Genomic DNA, 17,792 nt, shown 5'->3' with positions numbered 1-17,792 from the left:
TATACATTGAATGTATGTTCAAAAAATTAAATTGGATATTAATATCTTAGGAAAGAAGCCAAGCAAACTAGCGGGACTTGAATTTTAAAAAAATCATGACTAATATCTCAAAAATTCCTATTGTGCTGGATGGTACTGGTATCAACATCTAGAATTTCAGAATAACCAAAGATTGGGATAATTATTTGAGATTTGCCCAGTAGATGAAGAGTAATTTACTCATCTCTTTTAAAAGGCTGATGGATTCTATCATACTGTCCATAGTGACATAGGATGCTCAAACCTGATAACTGACAAAAAAAAAATAGAAACTTAGAATATGCCAAAGAGAAGTGGAAAAGAGTATAAAGATAAAAAAAATGCAGAACAGAACTTAGATATATAACATCTGATAATATTGGAAATGATGTAACTTTTTCATGTAGTGCTATGAATAATAGTACTGTGCACCTCTTGAGGATATACATCAGGAATTTGATGATGAGAACTGTTTAGAAACAACATTTATGCTCTTCAGATGCCTTTTTAAAAACATAGTTCAGAAAAGGAATCTAACTCAAAGATCACAATAAAACGAACATAAAGGAATTTTGGATGTTTAGAGTAACTAGTAGTGACCAAATAAGTAGAGTGCAAGATCAGATTTATAATAAATGACCATCTCCCCAGATTAAGAAATCAAAAAAGAATAAAGATATCTACCAACATTTCACTAACCTTAAAAAGGGTCTCCCAAACACTAAATATTTGCAGAGTAGAAAAATCTAAAAGAGATAACAGTATTTGAATTAATTTTAGCCTAAGAAATGGGTTAAAAGCAAGAGATGATTATATATTTCAGATTAGATATGCTAGTTGTGAAGGTAAGAGAGAGAAGTGAAGACATGGACTTAATGGAAGAAACCTAAAATATATGAAGTATTACTTTTATAGGCAGTGGATGTAATCAGGAGTGTGCTTTAGATCAAAATGTAACAGCTGATCAAATCAAAGCTCCAACTACGTAATTCCACACTTATATCTAACCTATATGTATCAAAGTCAATCATGGAGCATGGAAAATGTTTCAGATTCGTATCCATGATTTTGCATCGACTTCAAGAAGCAATGTGTACAGTACTCTCCCCTTATCCGCGGGGAAGTCATTCCAAGACACTACTCGGGTAGTACTGAACCCTATATATATATAGGTTGTTGTTTTTTTTACTATACATACATACCTATGATAAAGTTAAATTTATAAATTATGCACAGTAAGAGATTAACAATAACTAATAATAAAATAGAATTATAACAACATACTATAATAAAGTTATCTGAATGTGAATAGAATCTTAGCAACCTGAGAATGCAGGTTTATTACTATTATTTGTGTATTATTTTATGAACTTGGGAACTTCCACCTTTATCACTTAAAACACTTTACAGCTTCTCTTTGGCATATCCAAATAAGGATATCCAGGGGACATTATCAAGTAAAATAAGGGTTACCTGAACACAAGCACAGCGATACCGTGACAGTCAATCTCATAACCAAGAACTACTTAGAACAGTGCACATTTTCTGATTTCTGCATTAAGTGTTCCAAGAGATTTATGCAAGCATACTTGAAAACAGGTAGAGAAATCTGGAGAACAAGAAGCTGGGTTTATGCCAAATAGAGGTTGTCAAATTCAGATTTTCACTTTAAGACAAATATTATTATTACGGGCAACTCCAGGGAGTCCTTAGACTCATCGAGGGAGGCCCCAAATCATGTTCATCACAACTATTCGACATTCATACAGTATCTATCATACCTCACCTTAAACTCATTCACTGTCACAGCATCTACCACAGACTCTGGCAGCCCATTCCACTCATTCACCACTCTAAAAGTAAAGAACCCAGCTCTAACACCCTTACTAACCACACTTGCCCAGTTTCCATGGATGTTCTCTAGTCCTCCCACAACCAGCCCTGTTCTCAAAAATATCTTCTGAATTAATTTTATAGAAACCCTTCAGTAATTTGAATGTCTCAATCATATCTCCCCTCCTCCACCTATCAACCAATTTTTGTAACCCACAAATCCTCAACCTATTCTCATAAGGTTCATTCAACAGACCTGCTATCCTCTTGGTCACTCGCCTCTGGATCCTCTCAACCTCCTCCCCATCAAGAAGAAACCTAGCTGACCAAATCTGGGCATAGTAGTCGAGATGGGGTCTTATCAAGGCTCGATACAGAGGAACAATAACTGCTTGTCAATGTATTCTTCAGCAACCAAGTGATTTGATGAGCTGATTTGGCCACTTTTGCAATGTGCCCCCTAAACTTCAACTCCTTATCCGCCAACACTCCTAAATCTCGTGCCTCATCAATTTCCTGGAGTACAGTTCCACTCAATGTAGTAAACTGCTGCTAATCTTTTCACCCCAAAATGTATAACCTTACATTTTGCCACATTAAATTGACATCCATTCTCCTTAGTCCAGACCTCCAATCTATCCAAATCATCCTGCAAAATTTTGACATCATCTGCATTCACTATTGCCCTACCCAACTTTGCATCATCCGCAAACAAATGAACTGTTCCTCTTAGATCCTTTCCTATATCATTAATGAACAAATTAAACAGCAGTGGTCCAAGAACAGATCCTTGTGGCACACCACTAGTCACAGGCCGTCTTCTGGACTCTGCTCCTGAATAAACCACTCTCTGATATCTCTTCGTCAACTACCCTCCTCACCAACCCTATATCCATCCCCATATGCTGCAATTTACTGATTAGATTCCATGTGGTATCCTGTCAAAGCCTTAGCAAGGTCCAGTAGAATCACTGTAAACCCATTACCCTTATCCAGTTCAGCCGTCAGTGTTATAATACGTGAGCAAGTTACTGAGGCATGACCTACCCTTCACAAAACCATGCTGTCCCCGATACAGTATTCCATTTTCATCTATCCAATCTTGTATTTTCATCTTGACTATTTTCTCCAAGACCTTGATAATGATTCCTGTTATGCTGATTGGCCGGTAATTTTCAACAGCAGCCTTGGAACCACCTTTATGCAGCAGAACTATTTCCTTAACTATTTAATTATAAATAGTTAAGGAAATGGTGAGAATATGACAAGGATCTGTACTTAAGTTTTGTAGATCTGGAAAAGGCATATGAAAAGGTGCACAGAAAAAAGCTTTACAAAAGACTTCAGTTATAAGGGATGAATGGAACATTATACAGAGCAATATATATTTCATATTTAAGTTGTCAGGCAGCAGTTAGAATTGAAGGAAATACAGGAAGATGGTTTGATGTAAAATCAAGATGCATTATCTCCACTATTATTCATCATCTATATGGATCACAATATGAAAGAAAGTGGCATCAGTCCTGATATTAGAAGCAGAGATGTGAAACTTAGCTCTTTGTAAATGATATACTCCTAAACACATCTAGTGCAAATATCCAGGATTTTCTTAAGTAAACTGAATAAAAGCTGTAACAAGTATAGCATGAAAATCAGCAATAAACAGACCAAACTGAAAATAGTGAGGAGAATAGAAAACTTCAGCTGCATTCTGAATGGAGATACTATAGAACAAGTAAAATATTTCAGCTATTTAGGCACAGTTTTTAGTAAATAAGCAAAGTTAGTAGGGTGGACATCTTGCTTAATAAATTTATATGGAATAAGAGGGAAATTAGCCAAAACACTAAACTAGCAACATACAAGACAGTTTACAAACCATTTTTAAGTTATGGATCTCGGAGGTGAATTAGAAATAATGCACTTGATTAAAGACTTGAGAATATATATCAGGATTAAAATTATGGGTGGGAGTGAACTGATGGCGTCAATGGCAGAATCATATTAAAAATGAAGATATTAAAAAGAAACTTGACATTATTAGCATTCAGGAATGTGTCAGCAGAGCTAATCTAATATTGTAAGCAGTCATTTAAATTGAATGGGTGAGTCAAGGTTAGCAAAAAGAAGTGTTTAATGCCAAGATAGCAAGAAGGAGACTCAGAAGACCAATCTCTAGGTGGATTGATTTAGTCAGAAATGCCTTAGAAGCACAAAATGTTATATATGGCAATATTGGAGTATTCAAATGCAACAAACTAATTTGGAGGAAAATTGTTGTTAGGAGATTATTAATAATGTAGAGTTAATCATGCAATGCTGCCACTTGAACACCCCATGGAGATACATATCAGGATAATTGATAATTTAGAAGAATGTTGATCCTAATTTAAGCTGACGTGTAGACCTACACATTTTACCGTGTAGGCATTCAGAACTGAAATGCTTAGAAATTGGTCGGTTACTCCTCATTCCTGGAGGTGTTGTATATCTGTAGAAGCGCATGTTCACCGGGTGGGCTTGCCTGTTCTGGGGGACGAAAAACCCGTATCTCCATATGATACCGGTTAACTCACCTTTAGTCGAAAGAGACCAAATAAAGGTTCCTCAAGTCACTGACAGATTCAAACCCAGGTCTTTTCAACCAAAGTGACCTTGTATTTCCTCTAAATTAATATTCTTATTATGGATATATTAGTTATGACTTTATTAGTTTGTTGGAGTGAAGAAGTTAGGTATAATGGTGCCTGCACTGTTCCAACTGAATTATGGAGGCTCAGAATGTTGATATGAAAAAAAAAAAAAGGTTAAATGCACTGGGTTGTCAGATCTTTTACACCCTTTCTGAGTTTACTAGAATTTGACTTTTTGCAAAAACAACCCATAATATAATTGCTTTTTATTTTATGTTAAATATAAATTATGTTGTTCACAATCACATGTAATTCCATTAAATATCTATTTTTTTCCCCCCATGTAGTATTATACACAATTCCAATGTGTATAACACATTGGCTGTGTGCTACTTTTTGCAAATAAAGTAAATTTTCTTATCATCTATCAATTTCATGAAGTAACCTTGTATTTCCTCTAAATTAATATTCTTATTATGGATATGACTTTATTATTTTGTTAGCATGAAGAACTTAGGAATAATGGTGCCTGCACTATGTGAGTGATTGCAGCCATTTCCAATATCAACTGAATTTGAACTCAATGATACACTTTGGGAAGGAACACAAAAGCAGAATACACCATTTTTCCCCCCTGGCTAATAATTGTATACAGCTGTTCATCATAGCACACCAAGTCTGCGTGCACAAAGGCATCTAAAGCCATAGCTCAGATCTATCCGCTAATTAATAGAAATAGCGAGCTCAGCAACAGAATCAAATTGCAACTATACTAGATGACGATTCGTCCTATAATCACCTATGCCTCTCTGGCCTGGAGGCACACCTCTAATGCTAACATTATCAAAATACAGCGAGTGCAGAACAAGTACTTGAGAATGATTCTGAACGCCCTGTGGTATGTTAGAAACAACCAACTCCACAGAGACACGAATATTCACTATATTTTCTCTTTTCTACAATCCTTAGCATCCAAGTTTTTCCCCAAGACGTCCACACATCCCAACGATTTGGTTCAGCAAGCTGCAGCATATGATCCAACGGACATATTCAAATATAGAAGACCAAAAGCTATATTAGCCTCCTATAGCAATGCATAATCTCCATGCCCATTCAAGGCGAGCAAATTGCTGGTAAATTTTACCCTCACTGTAACCATAACAGATAGTGGGGAATATGAAAAGCATCTTACTTCACCCCTAAAGACATAAATGTCAATCGTCAAATGAGAGAGAGATCATCACAAAGAACAACATTCTAGCAAATATATTTTCCATATTGTCATATGTCCTTCCCAAATAGCTGAAATGGCTATTCAAGTAATTTTTCAGAGAAATCCTGCAGATTTAAACCAACCAGCCATTCATGAATTTGTCACATGACATATCTTAAAATTTACTTAAAAGTAATCCTTACATATAGAAAGTTTTTTAAACTTAGTATATTATGTATTCAAGATACCAAGTAATTTTATATAAACTTGGTTTTTAATCCTATTTCACAAGTAAGTCAAGTTTGCGCCTACACATAGTGCAAGACATATCTGAGGCAACTCGTGGTAAAGGTGGATTAAGCTCTGATCACTTTCCTTAGTATTTTCCCCTTAAAATGTAAAGCACATCCCCTTACAGAGAAGTATGATGCTATGCATTAAACGCAATGGTCACTACCCATACTGGTTTCGACCTTTATTGAGGTCTCGTCAGTGGGAGCCAGACCTTACAATGCTAAGGTTGAAGTAATGCAGAGCTTATGAATTTTACTTTGAATACATTATTCCTGACACCTCCAAGGATTCCGAAGACTCATCGCAGGAGGACACCTACAACTGTCTCAACCATTACACCGAACCTCTACTACGAATCATCTCCATCAACACCATCTACTGCCCACTTCCACCACATAATCCTTACATATACAGCTAAGTCTGTCTGACATTTCCTATGAAATTTCTGCAGCTGTCATGTTTTGACTATTAGAAATCAACAACAGATGCCCACCGAAAAGCACAGGGTATTGCTTCAAGATCACCATTCCTCTTATATTCTGATTAATACAAGGGGGACTGAAAATTCTGATCAACACCCAGAACAAAAATTAATTAATTTTATGTCTTCTTATATATACTAAGAGAAAAAAAGAACAAAGTATTACAATTCGATGAAAACAAGGGTTAAGATTTTAAGGTTATGTTCTTTCTTGAGGTTATATACGTCGCTTTAATATAATTTTTGTTCAAGGTGTATATCCGAACTTTTCAGCTCCCTCTCCCCCCTTGCATAAAGAAAGGTAATATCACACACACAGGGTGTCCCAAAAAACGTATACACACTTCAACAGCTGATAACTCACTCAATTTTCGTTATTTTGCAGGTTTAACAGATTTGAAATAATGGCTGAAACCAGACTAAGCTTTGAGGAAAGAAAATGTATCCTAAAATGCCACTGGAAGTATGAAAACGCAGTGGAAGTGCAAAGACAGTTTAGAAGAGAATTTCAACGAGATCCACCTACGAGACTTACTATCACTCGAATTAGAGATAAATTTGAAGAAGATGGAATTATTCAAAATGTCCATAAGCAACGTTCAGGAAGACCACGAACAGCCACGAGGCCCGCAACAGAAAAAGAGTTGATTGAAACGTATCGTCAAAGTTCAAGAAAATCTGTGCGACAAGCATCTCGTGAGATAGGAGTACCAAAATCAAGTGTCCATCGCATGTTGAAGCGCAGTCATTGGAAAAGTTACATTCCAAGAAGAGTACATGCTCTCAACAAAGATGATCTAGATAGGAAAATGCAGTTTTGTGATACTTGGAAAAACGTGAAGAGGACGCACAATTTCCAAGACGAATTGTGCGGAGTGATGAAGCCACATTTAAATTAATGGGTCAATTAACTGGCACAACTGCACTTACTGGGCACCTGAGAATCTGCATGTTATGGAGGAATATCGTAAATTTACACTTCAAAACTGGCAACAGTCGACGACTTGAAAGCAGCAATCAAAAGAGAATGCACCCAACTACAAGACAAAATGATTCTCAGTGTTTGCAATTCCATTGCTGCACGTTATCAGCAGTGCCTGGACCAGGACAGTCACCAGTTTGAATATAGACTTTGAGGGATGAAAAGTACATTTATGTAGTGTACTTTACAATATGAAAGTTAACTATTATAATAAATACCAACTTTATGATCATTCGAAGTATATATAATTTTTTGAGACACTGTGTGTGTGTGTGTATATATATATATGAAAAAATTAGTTTGAATGACTATAATAATGAGATTAAAAAGAATAAAGTTTAATGCTGAGATACTACTAGTTTCGTTGAACAAAATCCAACTTCTTCAGGTATCAAAGAAAAGAATTATGTAAAATAACAGAGACATAATAAAATTACATCAACAGAACTAATATAAAAGACCGAAGTACAGTCTAAAACAGGAATGTGTGATGGAATTCCAATAAAGTTGACTACATGAGAGAGATGTCATGAGAGTCAGTATTGGACAGTGGAAATGTGTGCATCAGAAAGATTGTAGCAAAGGCTGTTGTTTATATGGAATAAATCAAGGGATATTTCTTTAGATTGGACTATCTTCCATTCGAGTTCATCATAACACCTATGAATATTAGAAGTTTGCAGCCAGTCTACGAGGTGTTGAAGACCTTCATCCAAGTTAACAGAGAAGAGAACGTGGCTTGAGAGAGAGCTGGCAATGTCTCTTCTGTGTTCCTCAATACGTAAAAGGATATATTTAGCCATCTGACTGAAATATGGTTTGCTACATTGACACAAGATCTTGTAGACTCCTGAATACTGGAGAGGGAGACGTTTATTTTAGGTCTACTTAGTATTGTTTGAAGTTTTGGAAACGTAGTGAAACAAGTTCTAATGTTGAAATTCCTAAGAATTTTCATATATATATATTTCACCTATTCATATATTTATATATATAGAGTGTCTCAAAAAATTGTATATATACTTCGAATGATCATAAAGAGAGCTGATGTATGGTAAAGATATGAATGCTCTTGGGGAAGAAGAATCTTCAGTTTTTCATAAAATGCTGCAGTTTACTGATTAGAATTTAATGTGATATCCAGTCAAAGGTCTCAGCAAGGTCCAGTAGAATCACTGTAAACCCATTACCCTTATCCAGTTCAGCCAGCACTGTGTTATAAAAGAGTGAGCAAGTTACTGAGGCATGATCTACCCTTCACAAAAAATTGCTGTCCCCCATACAGTATCCCATTTTCATCTATCCAATCCTGTATTTTCTTGAAGACCTTGACAATTCCTGATATGCTGATCGGTCAGTAATTTACAACAGCAGTCTTGGAACCTCCTTTATGCAGTGGAACTATTTTTCCCTCTTTCCTCCTACTTGTAACTAAGACCTGAGACTCAAATTAAACAAAATGGTCAAGGGCACTGACAATTCTTTAGCCGCTTCACATAAGACACGAGCTGGTATACCATCCAATCCCACAGATGCATTGACATTGAGGTTTTGTAATAGACTATTCACCTCCACTTCATTCACCACAATTCCCATATAAGCTGTTGGTTCTTCCATTCCTGCAATGTCACCACCTGGATTATATACTCTTGCAAAGTGCTCGCTCAGTAATTTCACTATATCGACTGATTCGGTTACCTCACTACCATCGGCGTTCTTTAAAATCATTCTGCCGTATACATTTTTTCTTTTACTTGCAACATATCGAAAAAACTGGGATTCTCTTTAACCTGCATGGCTAATGTTCTTTCACAATCCGCTTTTGCTTTTCTTACCACACTCATTACCCTTCTGGCCTGCACTTTATACCGTTCATGTGCCTGATGGTCACCTTTCTCCTTAAATTCCCTCCACAGTTGTTTCTTTTTTTGAAGCTCAAGCTTAATGGTGTTATTCAACCATTTAACCCCTACTTGATTTATTATTCGGACTTTAGGTATACAATCAGCCATTGCTTCATGCAAACACTTCTTAATCGTCTCCCATACGCTATCAACATCCAGTTGCACGGTAATTCCATATGTACCCTGTCTTAACTGTAAATTCCCCACCTTTAGCCACCTTCCAAGTCAAGACCCTATGATCACTCTCAACAATTGGTGGCGACGAGGTCATATTCGTTACAGCCAAATTCTCAGATGCAATTACTAGGTCAAACACTCTCTGATCCCTAGTATTTTCCATTACATGCTGTCGCAGATAGTTATCCTTTAATAACTGCATAAAATCCAACTCCTTCCTCCCATGTGTGTCCTCTCCTCCTTCCAATCAATGTTACTATAGTTGAAATCTCCCATAACAATTACCCTCCTACAACTCATTTCTTCTATTTGCTTATGCATACTATCTCCACCATCTATTCCATCACCTGGTCTATAGCAGCAGCCAAATTTTGTTCTGCTAGCCTCAATCTCACACCAAATAGCCTCAAATGTGCTCTATTCTCTATCCTGCAGTTCAATTTTTATTCTCCTTGGCTGCAGCTCATCAGCTATCAATAACACTCCTCCCCCCATTTCATTCTCCCTGTCACTCCTGAACACACTATACCCCAACATTCAATCCGACTAGCTATATCATCTACTGTCAGCCATGTTTCCCTAATGCCAATAACATGTGGCCTGGAAGTGCCAACCAAGGCCAAAAATTCTTCTTGTTCCTAATACTTCTGGCATTAGTATACATGAACTGCAGAAGCCCACTTGTCCCATCGATATTTTTAAGCCTTTTACCATAGGTTCCCAAACTTTTTCGGCCACCGCCACCTCGAATCCATAAACTCATGTCAAAGAGCAGAGATCTTTCTGCAACCAAAACTCTTCATTAGATTTTATGATTTCTTAAATTTTGGCTTCAGCTCAAAGTCATTTTGTAGCTTAATTAGTTCTTACTCCATGGTTCCCACTGCCTCAGTATCGGAAAATGGATTTATTACCTAATCTGGAACTTCCAACGAAAGTAAATCCTTGATCTACTTGCCTTGTCAGGATGTACTTTTTGAAATGTCAATTATTCTGGAAAGCTTAATAGCCTCATTAGAGAAGACCATTTACAAATTGGCACATTGACAGCTGCTGGTTTGTTGGTGCTAGTATGCATCCATATTTTAGGTATTCAATGCTATACTGCCTACATTTCTTCTTTGACGTATCTGCACCTGCCATTTCTATTCTGGAACATGCAGAAATAAGCGTACATACATATTTGAAAGCAGTTTTTGGAAATAATCTTTATCTTCACATCTTCACAATATAACAGAACCTATAATTTGCCAAGCTGTGACACAACACTTATATAGCTAAAAATTTAACATTTTTTGTTCAGTAAATACGAATATGGGAAAATACATTATAACATACTAGGGCACTCCTTGGAAAGGTGGAGCAAGCTACCAACACTCCTATCTCAATATCTCCCATAATGCAAAACACATCTCCTTGCGGATATGTCTAATGTTATGCATTAAGGGAAGGGCCACAACCCAGACTAGTTTTTGACCTTTATTGAGGTCTCTTCAGTGGGAGCCAGGCCCAAGTGGAGATACTAGGCAGAAGCATTAGCAGGTCATCTCTACCTATAGGAGTTGCCAAATGGTGTGCCACCCTTTTTTAATAAATTACTCTGGATTTAGAGAAAGATGTTGAAAGTTTATTTTTCACTTGATTAGAGTATAATAAATTTAGTTTAATCCTTTATCCAAGTGTGAGCAAACAAAGTTTGCACCTGAAAGTATCTTCAGGACTGGGGTAAAGTGGTACAACACCAGGGCACTCCTTGGTGTTGTAACACCAAGGAGTGCCCTGGTTGTGGAGCAAGCTACCAACACTCCTATCTCAATATCTCCCATAATGCAAAACACATCTCCTTGCGGATATGTCTAATGTTATGCATTAAGGGAATTATTATACTCTAATCAAGTGAAAAATAAACTTTCAACATCTTTCTCTAAATCCAGAGTAATTTATTAAAAAAGGGTGGCACACCATTTGGCGACTCCTATAGGTAGAGATGACCTGTTAATGCTTCTGCCTAGTATCTCCACTTGGGCCTGGCTCCCACTGAAGAAACCTCAATAAAGGTCGAAACTAGTCTGGGTTGTGGCCCTTCCCTTAATGCATAACATTAGACATATCTGCAAGGAGATGTGTTTTACATTATGGGAGATATTGAGATAGGAGTGTTGGTAGCTTGATCCACCTTTGCAAGGAGTCCCCTGGTGTTGTACCACCTTACCCCAGTCCTGAAGATACTTTCAGGCGCAAACTTTGTTTGCTCACACTTGGATAAAGGATTAAACTAAATTTATTATACTCTAACCAAGTGAAAAATAAACTTTCAACATTATAACACACTCAGTACTATTAAGGTAAAAAAGGACCACTTCAGAAATTACCAACAAAAAACTCAAAAAATGTTTTGGAAAACAACGAAAAATGTCTTGGAAACAATAATAAAACACCAGCAATTAATTATTGCACATTTCAGCACTCTCCCCCCCCCCTGCTTGCATCCCCTTAAGTAATCCCACCACCCACCAGGGGGCGGTACCGCCCACTTTGGGAACCACTGCCTTATACTATCCCATTCTGATTTGTTGTCCTTTGTTCTTCCTCCCCCCAATAACTCTAGTTCCACTGATTCTGCACATCCATTTCCACTTCATTCAACAACACCTTTTCAAGTCTCCGTACACCAAATCCATTCAAATGCAAACCATCCATCTCGTTTAAATCCTTTTGCCCATCGAACTCACTCCACACCACTCCTCCTGCATAATCCGCTCAAAGTCATTAGCAATTATGGCCCTCCTTCTATTCTCTTCACTGTCATACTGCAGCAGACTCATCCTAATTCTCTCACTCTTCTCTTTTGCTACCGCAAGTAATTCCTTCAAATCCACTTTCATAGCTATTTGTCTTCTTTCAAATCATTCGTTCCTGATACCAATATCAATTCTTTCACCCTCTGGTGTTGTGCTCTAATAGACTCGCTTACATCCTTAATGTTAGCACCAGGTTGGTACAATTTTTGTCAAACTCTCACTTCATTCATTCTGTATTTTTACCTTCATTCTCACTTTCAACGCCCTCTCACAGCTATCTGGTACTACCTCGCAAATATGACTATTCATACCTCTCATATTGCTATTTTCTACATTCTGACTTTCAACAACGATATCACTCTCACAACCTGAAACACACTTTAAATCCTCACTTTCCTTACACTTTCTGCACACATTCACTCCACTATCACTGTCTAACCAGACTCCAACCGCTCTCCTCAAAGCATACATCTCACAAATGGTACAATGAATAAACTCCTTTATATTAAAAATTTTGAACAAAGATGGCGATCTGGACGCCATTGTTTTCCTTCTTATCGGCGCCATGTGCACGCTATCAATTGTATCCATCAAATTACTAATTGAAAAACTCAGAAAACACACAGACATGCTAAGATACGAAAAGTAAACAATACTACGTAAGATTCAAGCAAATTTACCAATTATTACTTAAAATAATACTTATCTTTTCAGGAGCTATCTACAAACACTAATTTGTGACATTCAATTATGTGAGAAACATCTGGTGATTTTACAAGTTACTTCATGGCTGTGATTACATGACTTTTTACAAATATTTTACAATAGCATATTCACCCAAACATCATTTTTGCTTACACAAAAATTACTTCATCATCCACTACGTCAAATGTCCTATGTCCAAAAATTATCAATATAATTAAGTTTACAGATCATGTAAAAAAAATATGAATTTGATAATCTTAGGATTTGATTTGCATAGCAATCCACTATATAAAGGGATGCTTAATCAAAGCTATATAACTGAGAGGAGATTTCCACTTAGTCTTTAAGGAACGTAGAGAACTGACAGGGGCTTCTAACCTAATGTCCTCACCTTCTCGTGTTGCACTGTGTTAGGTATCCTTACGGATACTGAATGAAGACGGGCTGGTAATTTTCAATTTAGCTGATGAAATTGTATTCTTATTGGCTTAAACCACAATGTATAATGATGGTACAACATGACAGAACTAGATGCTGGCTGGAGCACTGATGTTACAAGGTCCCCAAACTCAACAGACTTCAAGATTGGTACTATCAACGTAAGAAGCATCAATAGAAAAGAAATCGAACTAGCAGAAGAACTGGATAAGTATCAGATCAACATAATTGAAACAACATAACTGAAACAAAGAAGACAAAAGCAGGAGAGTTCTTTCTAAGCAACAAATACAAAATGTTATATTATGTTATATTGTTATAATGTTATATCAGGCAATAACAATCAGGGAAAACAGAGAGTAGTCATAATATTCAATACTAAACATCAGGATAATCTTGAATGGCAGGCAATATCAAGTAGAGTAAAGTAATCAGAATGAGGAACTGGACAATGAGACTTATTTCTGCTTAATGTCCCACAGGTTTTAGCAAAGAAAAAATGGAATTTTTTTTTTTTTAAGGCATTGGAGAAGGCAGCTGGCTCAATGAAAATGGAAAAGTTGGTCCTTGTTGGAGATCTAAATAGCAGAGTAGGATGTGATTACCAGATGTACAGAAATGTTTTAAGAAAATTTGGAAAAAAGCACAAAGCTAATAATAATGGTAAGTACTGTACGCCCACACTTTGTAGAATCGACCTTGGCTTTGTGCCAAGAATAATCAATTCATGCTGAAGGAAAGAAAGAAATAAAGGATGCATGAATTGGCCACCAACATGTGAAGTCACGTGCTTTATACATAAATTTTCCAACTGTTGTACAAGTAAAATAGTTACCACTTTAAGAACTAGAATTTCCATAAAAGAAAAGTTAGTTTTCTGATGTACAATAATAAACACATCTCACGAAACGCATTTATTATTACCCTAATATCGGAATGGATTCTCCTTCTTTTGACATGCGCAGACGTGTCTCGCATCTTTGAGTGTACATTACCTGTTTGATTTCTGCTTAGAACATGGAATAGTTAATGCTAACATTATGTCTCAACATAAAAATGTACACAAGTTCACATGAAAAGAAGATGCAAGAAATAAGAAATGTCTCACTGACCTTTCTTCTTATTATTGTTGATATTTTCCCACTGGTTCAGGACACAAGAGTATATAGAAGATTTGAAATTAGAAGTGGTTGCACGATAAAATTGAATTTCATAAAAAGAAGAAGGTGTGAGAAAGTTTTAAAATGAATCAAGATTGAGCAGCTTTCAGAAGTGAACTGTAGACCACTCAAATACAAAAATATCATTGTAAAAAAAGAGTGAAAACAAAAACCAAACTTTGGAGTTTCCATAGCAAAAGCTGAAGAAAACATTGATTGATGCAGTCAGAGAAGCATGTGACATGAACTCACTGGTAGACTCAGGAAGTTAAAGAGGCAGTTAAGGAAAAGAAGAAAGCATATGGAAAGTTCCTGGCAAGTTTGTGCTCTTAGAGAATACAGAGAAAAAATGTAAGAAAGCAAAACACTGTGTAAAACTAGCTAAACAAAAATCATGGGAAGACTTTGTTAAGAACATAGAAAATAAATATCTGGAAAGTGATGAAATATGGAGGCTAATGAAAAAGGTTAGAAATGGAGAAAAAAAGTACTGTAACAGGAATCAGATGATAAAGGTGACATGAAAACTGAAGATAAAAATATTCTAGATCTTTGGAGTAATTATTGAAATACTGCTAAATGAAACAAATACAGTGGTAGGAAACTCCCATCAGGAATACATATCCATATTTGAAGTAGAAAAAGTCATCAAAATCTGAAATTCGACTAGAAGTGTTCAAATATGGAAGTATAAAAGTTTGACAGTGGCTACATTGCATAATTCAGAGGATCAAATTCTGAATGACTGGAGCAGAGCTGTCATAATACTCTTCTATAAAAAGGGAAATTAAACTGGATGTGAGAATCAGAGGTAAGGGTTCCTCATAAGATTTATGCAAGTATACTTGAGAAACAGCTAAGAAGAACTGTGGTAGGGAAGCTTGGTAAAGCACAAGCTGGATTAATGCAAATAGAGGTTTTCAGGATCACTTTCACTTTAAGACAACTAGTTGCAAAATCTTGGAATATAATAAGGATTTGTATTTAAGTTTTGTCGATCTGGAAAAGGCATACAACAAGGTGCCAATAGAATAGTACATTATACTGGTAATACATATTTAAGCTGTAAGTCAGTGGTTAGAATTGAAACAGGTACAGAAAGACAGATTTTAAATCAGATGTGCTACAAAGGTGTACATAAACTGTTATTCATTATCTATATGGATTACATTATGAAGGAAAGTGGCATTAAATCTGATATTAAAATTGACTTGCAATTTCACATGGATGCTTATGACAGATGTACCAACTTAGAAAAAAAAATCTTGCTGATAGTGTTGCCATCTATGGTCGAGAACTTTTCAGACCATCCTCATATTTTAATGTTTACTTCTAGATATAACTTGTTGAAAAGATGTTTTGACAACACAACCTATTAGGCATATGCAAATTATAGCTTTAAATATGTCACCTCCTTTATCTCAGATTCGTTGAATAAAATTTTGTTTCAAAGAAACAAAAATCGGCCTTTCTGCAGTCAATGCTCACAACAGCAAAGTTGGCCATAATCATGAACTACTGAAAAATCTCAAGCAAAACACTTAGGCACAATAATATTCTAAAGAAAATTCATTATATCAGAAACTATTCATGCAGTCCCTATGTGCTTGCAATACTGAGAATCAAATATTACCAAACATACTGTCATTGATTGAAGCTCATCCCCATTCAGGTTTCTAATCCAAGTACTGAGATATTTAGCAGTTGCTAGCACTGCAAATAGGATTAATTTCCCGCCAGGTTTTATATAAAATCAACTGAAGTTAAAATAAATTCTGGATAGGCTGCTCGAAGTTAGACCTAGGTTCTAGTCTAGTCGCTGACTGGAGGTACTTTTTATAAGCCTATCTTCAACCGGTTCCTAGAGTTAGTCGATCTCTGGCACGGGCAAGCAGGTTTTTAATCCTGCAAACACAAGAAAATCAACCGTAGTACCCACATTATTTCAGACAGTGACATATCTTGTTAGGGTTAGGTCCAAGAGATGGCAGCACTTGTTTACCAGTCTCTTCATCGGTGGCTGCTATAATTAGTGATAGACATGGGCCAGCCTATCTCTGATTGGCTACCAGTGGAGATTGAACTGCCCACTCAGTCTCCAAAAGCTAAATAGGGTATAAAGGCCTCGCCTACTCCCTATTAGGGAATAAAAAGCGCTAGCTGATTTTTTTTTTTTTTTTTTTTTTTTTTTTTTTTTTTTTTTTTTTTTTAAGGTTCAAATTAATAATCTTTTTGAAAATGAAACAAATATCAAAACTCCCTGTTTCCAATACAAGCATAAGAAAAGAAACTAACTGGTACATAACTTATTACAATAACCTACTATTATAATCTTGAGAGAGACAGTCAACAGGAAAACAACATACTAACTTGTTAAATCAAATTATTATTAAAAAAAAAAAAAAAAAACCATAGCTCTCTGTAACTAGAAAACACCCCTCCTCCAAAGCAAAATTTTCTCCCCATCTTCTATGCACACTTCTATAGATATTTATTTAAATCATTCACTAAATCTGGGGGTGCTTAAGGGTCAAAGCTGTATAACTGAGAGGAGACCTCCACATAGCCTTTAAAGGAATGCGGAGAACCGACCAGGGCTTCTGACCTATTGTCCAATCCTCACCTTCTCGTGGTGTACCCTGTTGGGTATCTACTTTGATACTGAACGAACGAGGATGGGCTGGCAATTTGGGATTTAGCTGACCAAATTGTATTCTTATTGGTTAAACCAAAATAAAAAATGATGGTACAACATGACAAAATTTCATGCCGGCTGGGGCATCGCCCGGTTAAACAAGGCCCCCGTTGTTTTCGCCAGGGAACCAGGGCGAACAGCGAAAAGTCAGCTACTGGAACAAATCTGAAAACAAACCCCAACTCAACATCACCAGAGTTAAAGATCGGTACTATCAACGTAAGAAGATTGAATTGCAAAGAAACGGAGCTAGCTGAGGAATTAGATAAGTATCAGATCGACATAATAGGGGTGACTGAAACAAAAAAGACCAAAACTGGTGAGATCTTTCTGAGCAATAAATACAAAATGTTATATTCAGGCAATAACAATCAAGGAAAAGAAGGAGTAGCCATAGTATTCAACACAAAATACGAGGCTAATCTTCTTGAATGGCAGTCAGTCTCAAGTAGAGT

This window comes from Typopeltis vanoorti, chromosome 12, assembly GCF_054136105.1.
Source record: "Typopeltis vanoorti isolate ZY-2024b chromosome 12, IOZ_Tvanoo_1.0, whole genome shotgun sequence".
NCBI classification, from domain to species: Eukaryota; Metazoa; Arthropoda; class Arachnida; order Uropygi; family Thelyphonidae; genus Typopeltis; species Typopeltis vanoorti.
Note: the sequence above shows the minus strand (reverse complement) of the source record.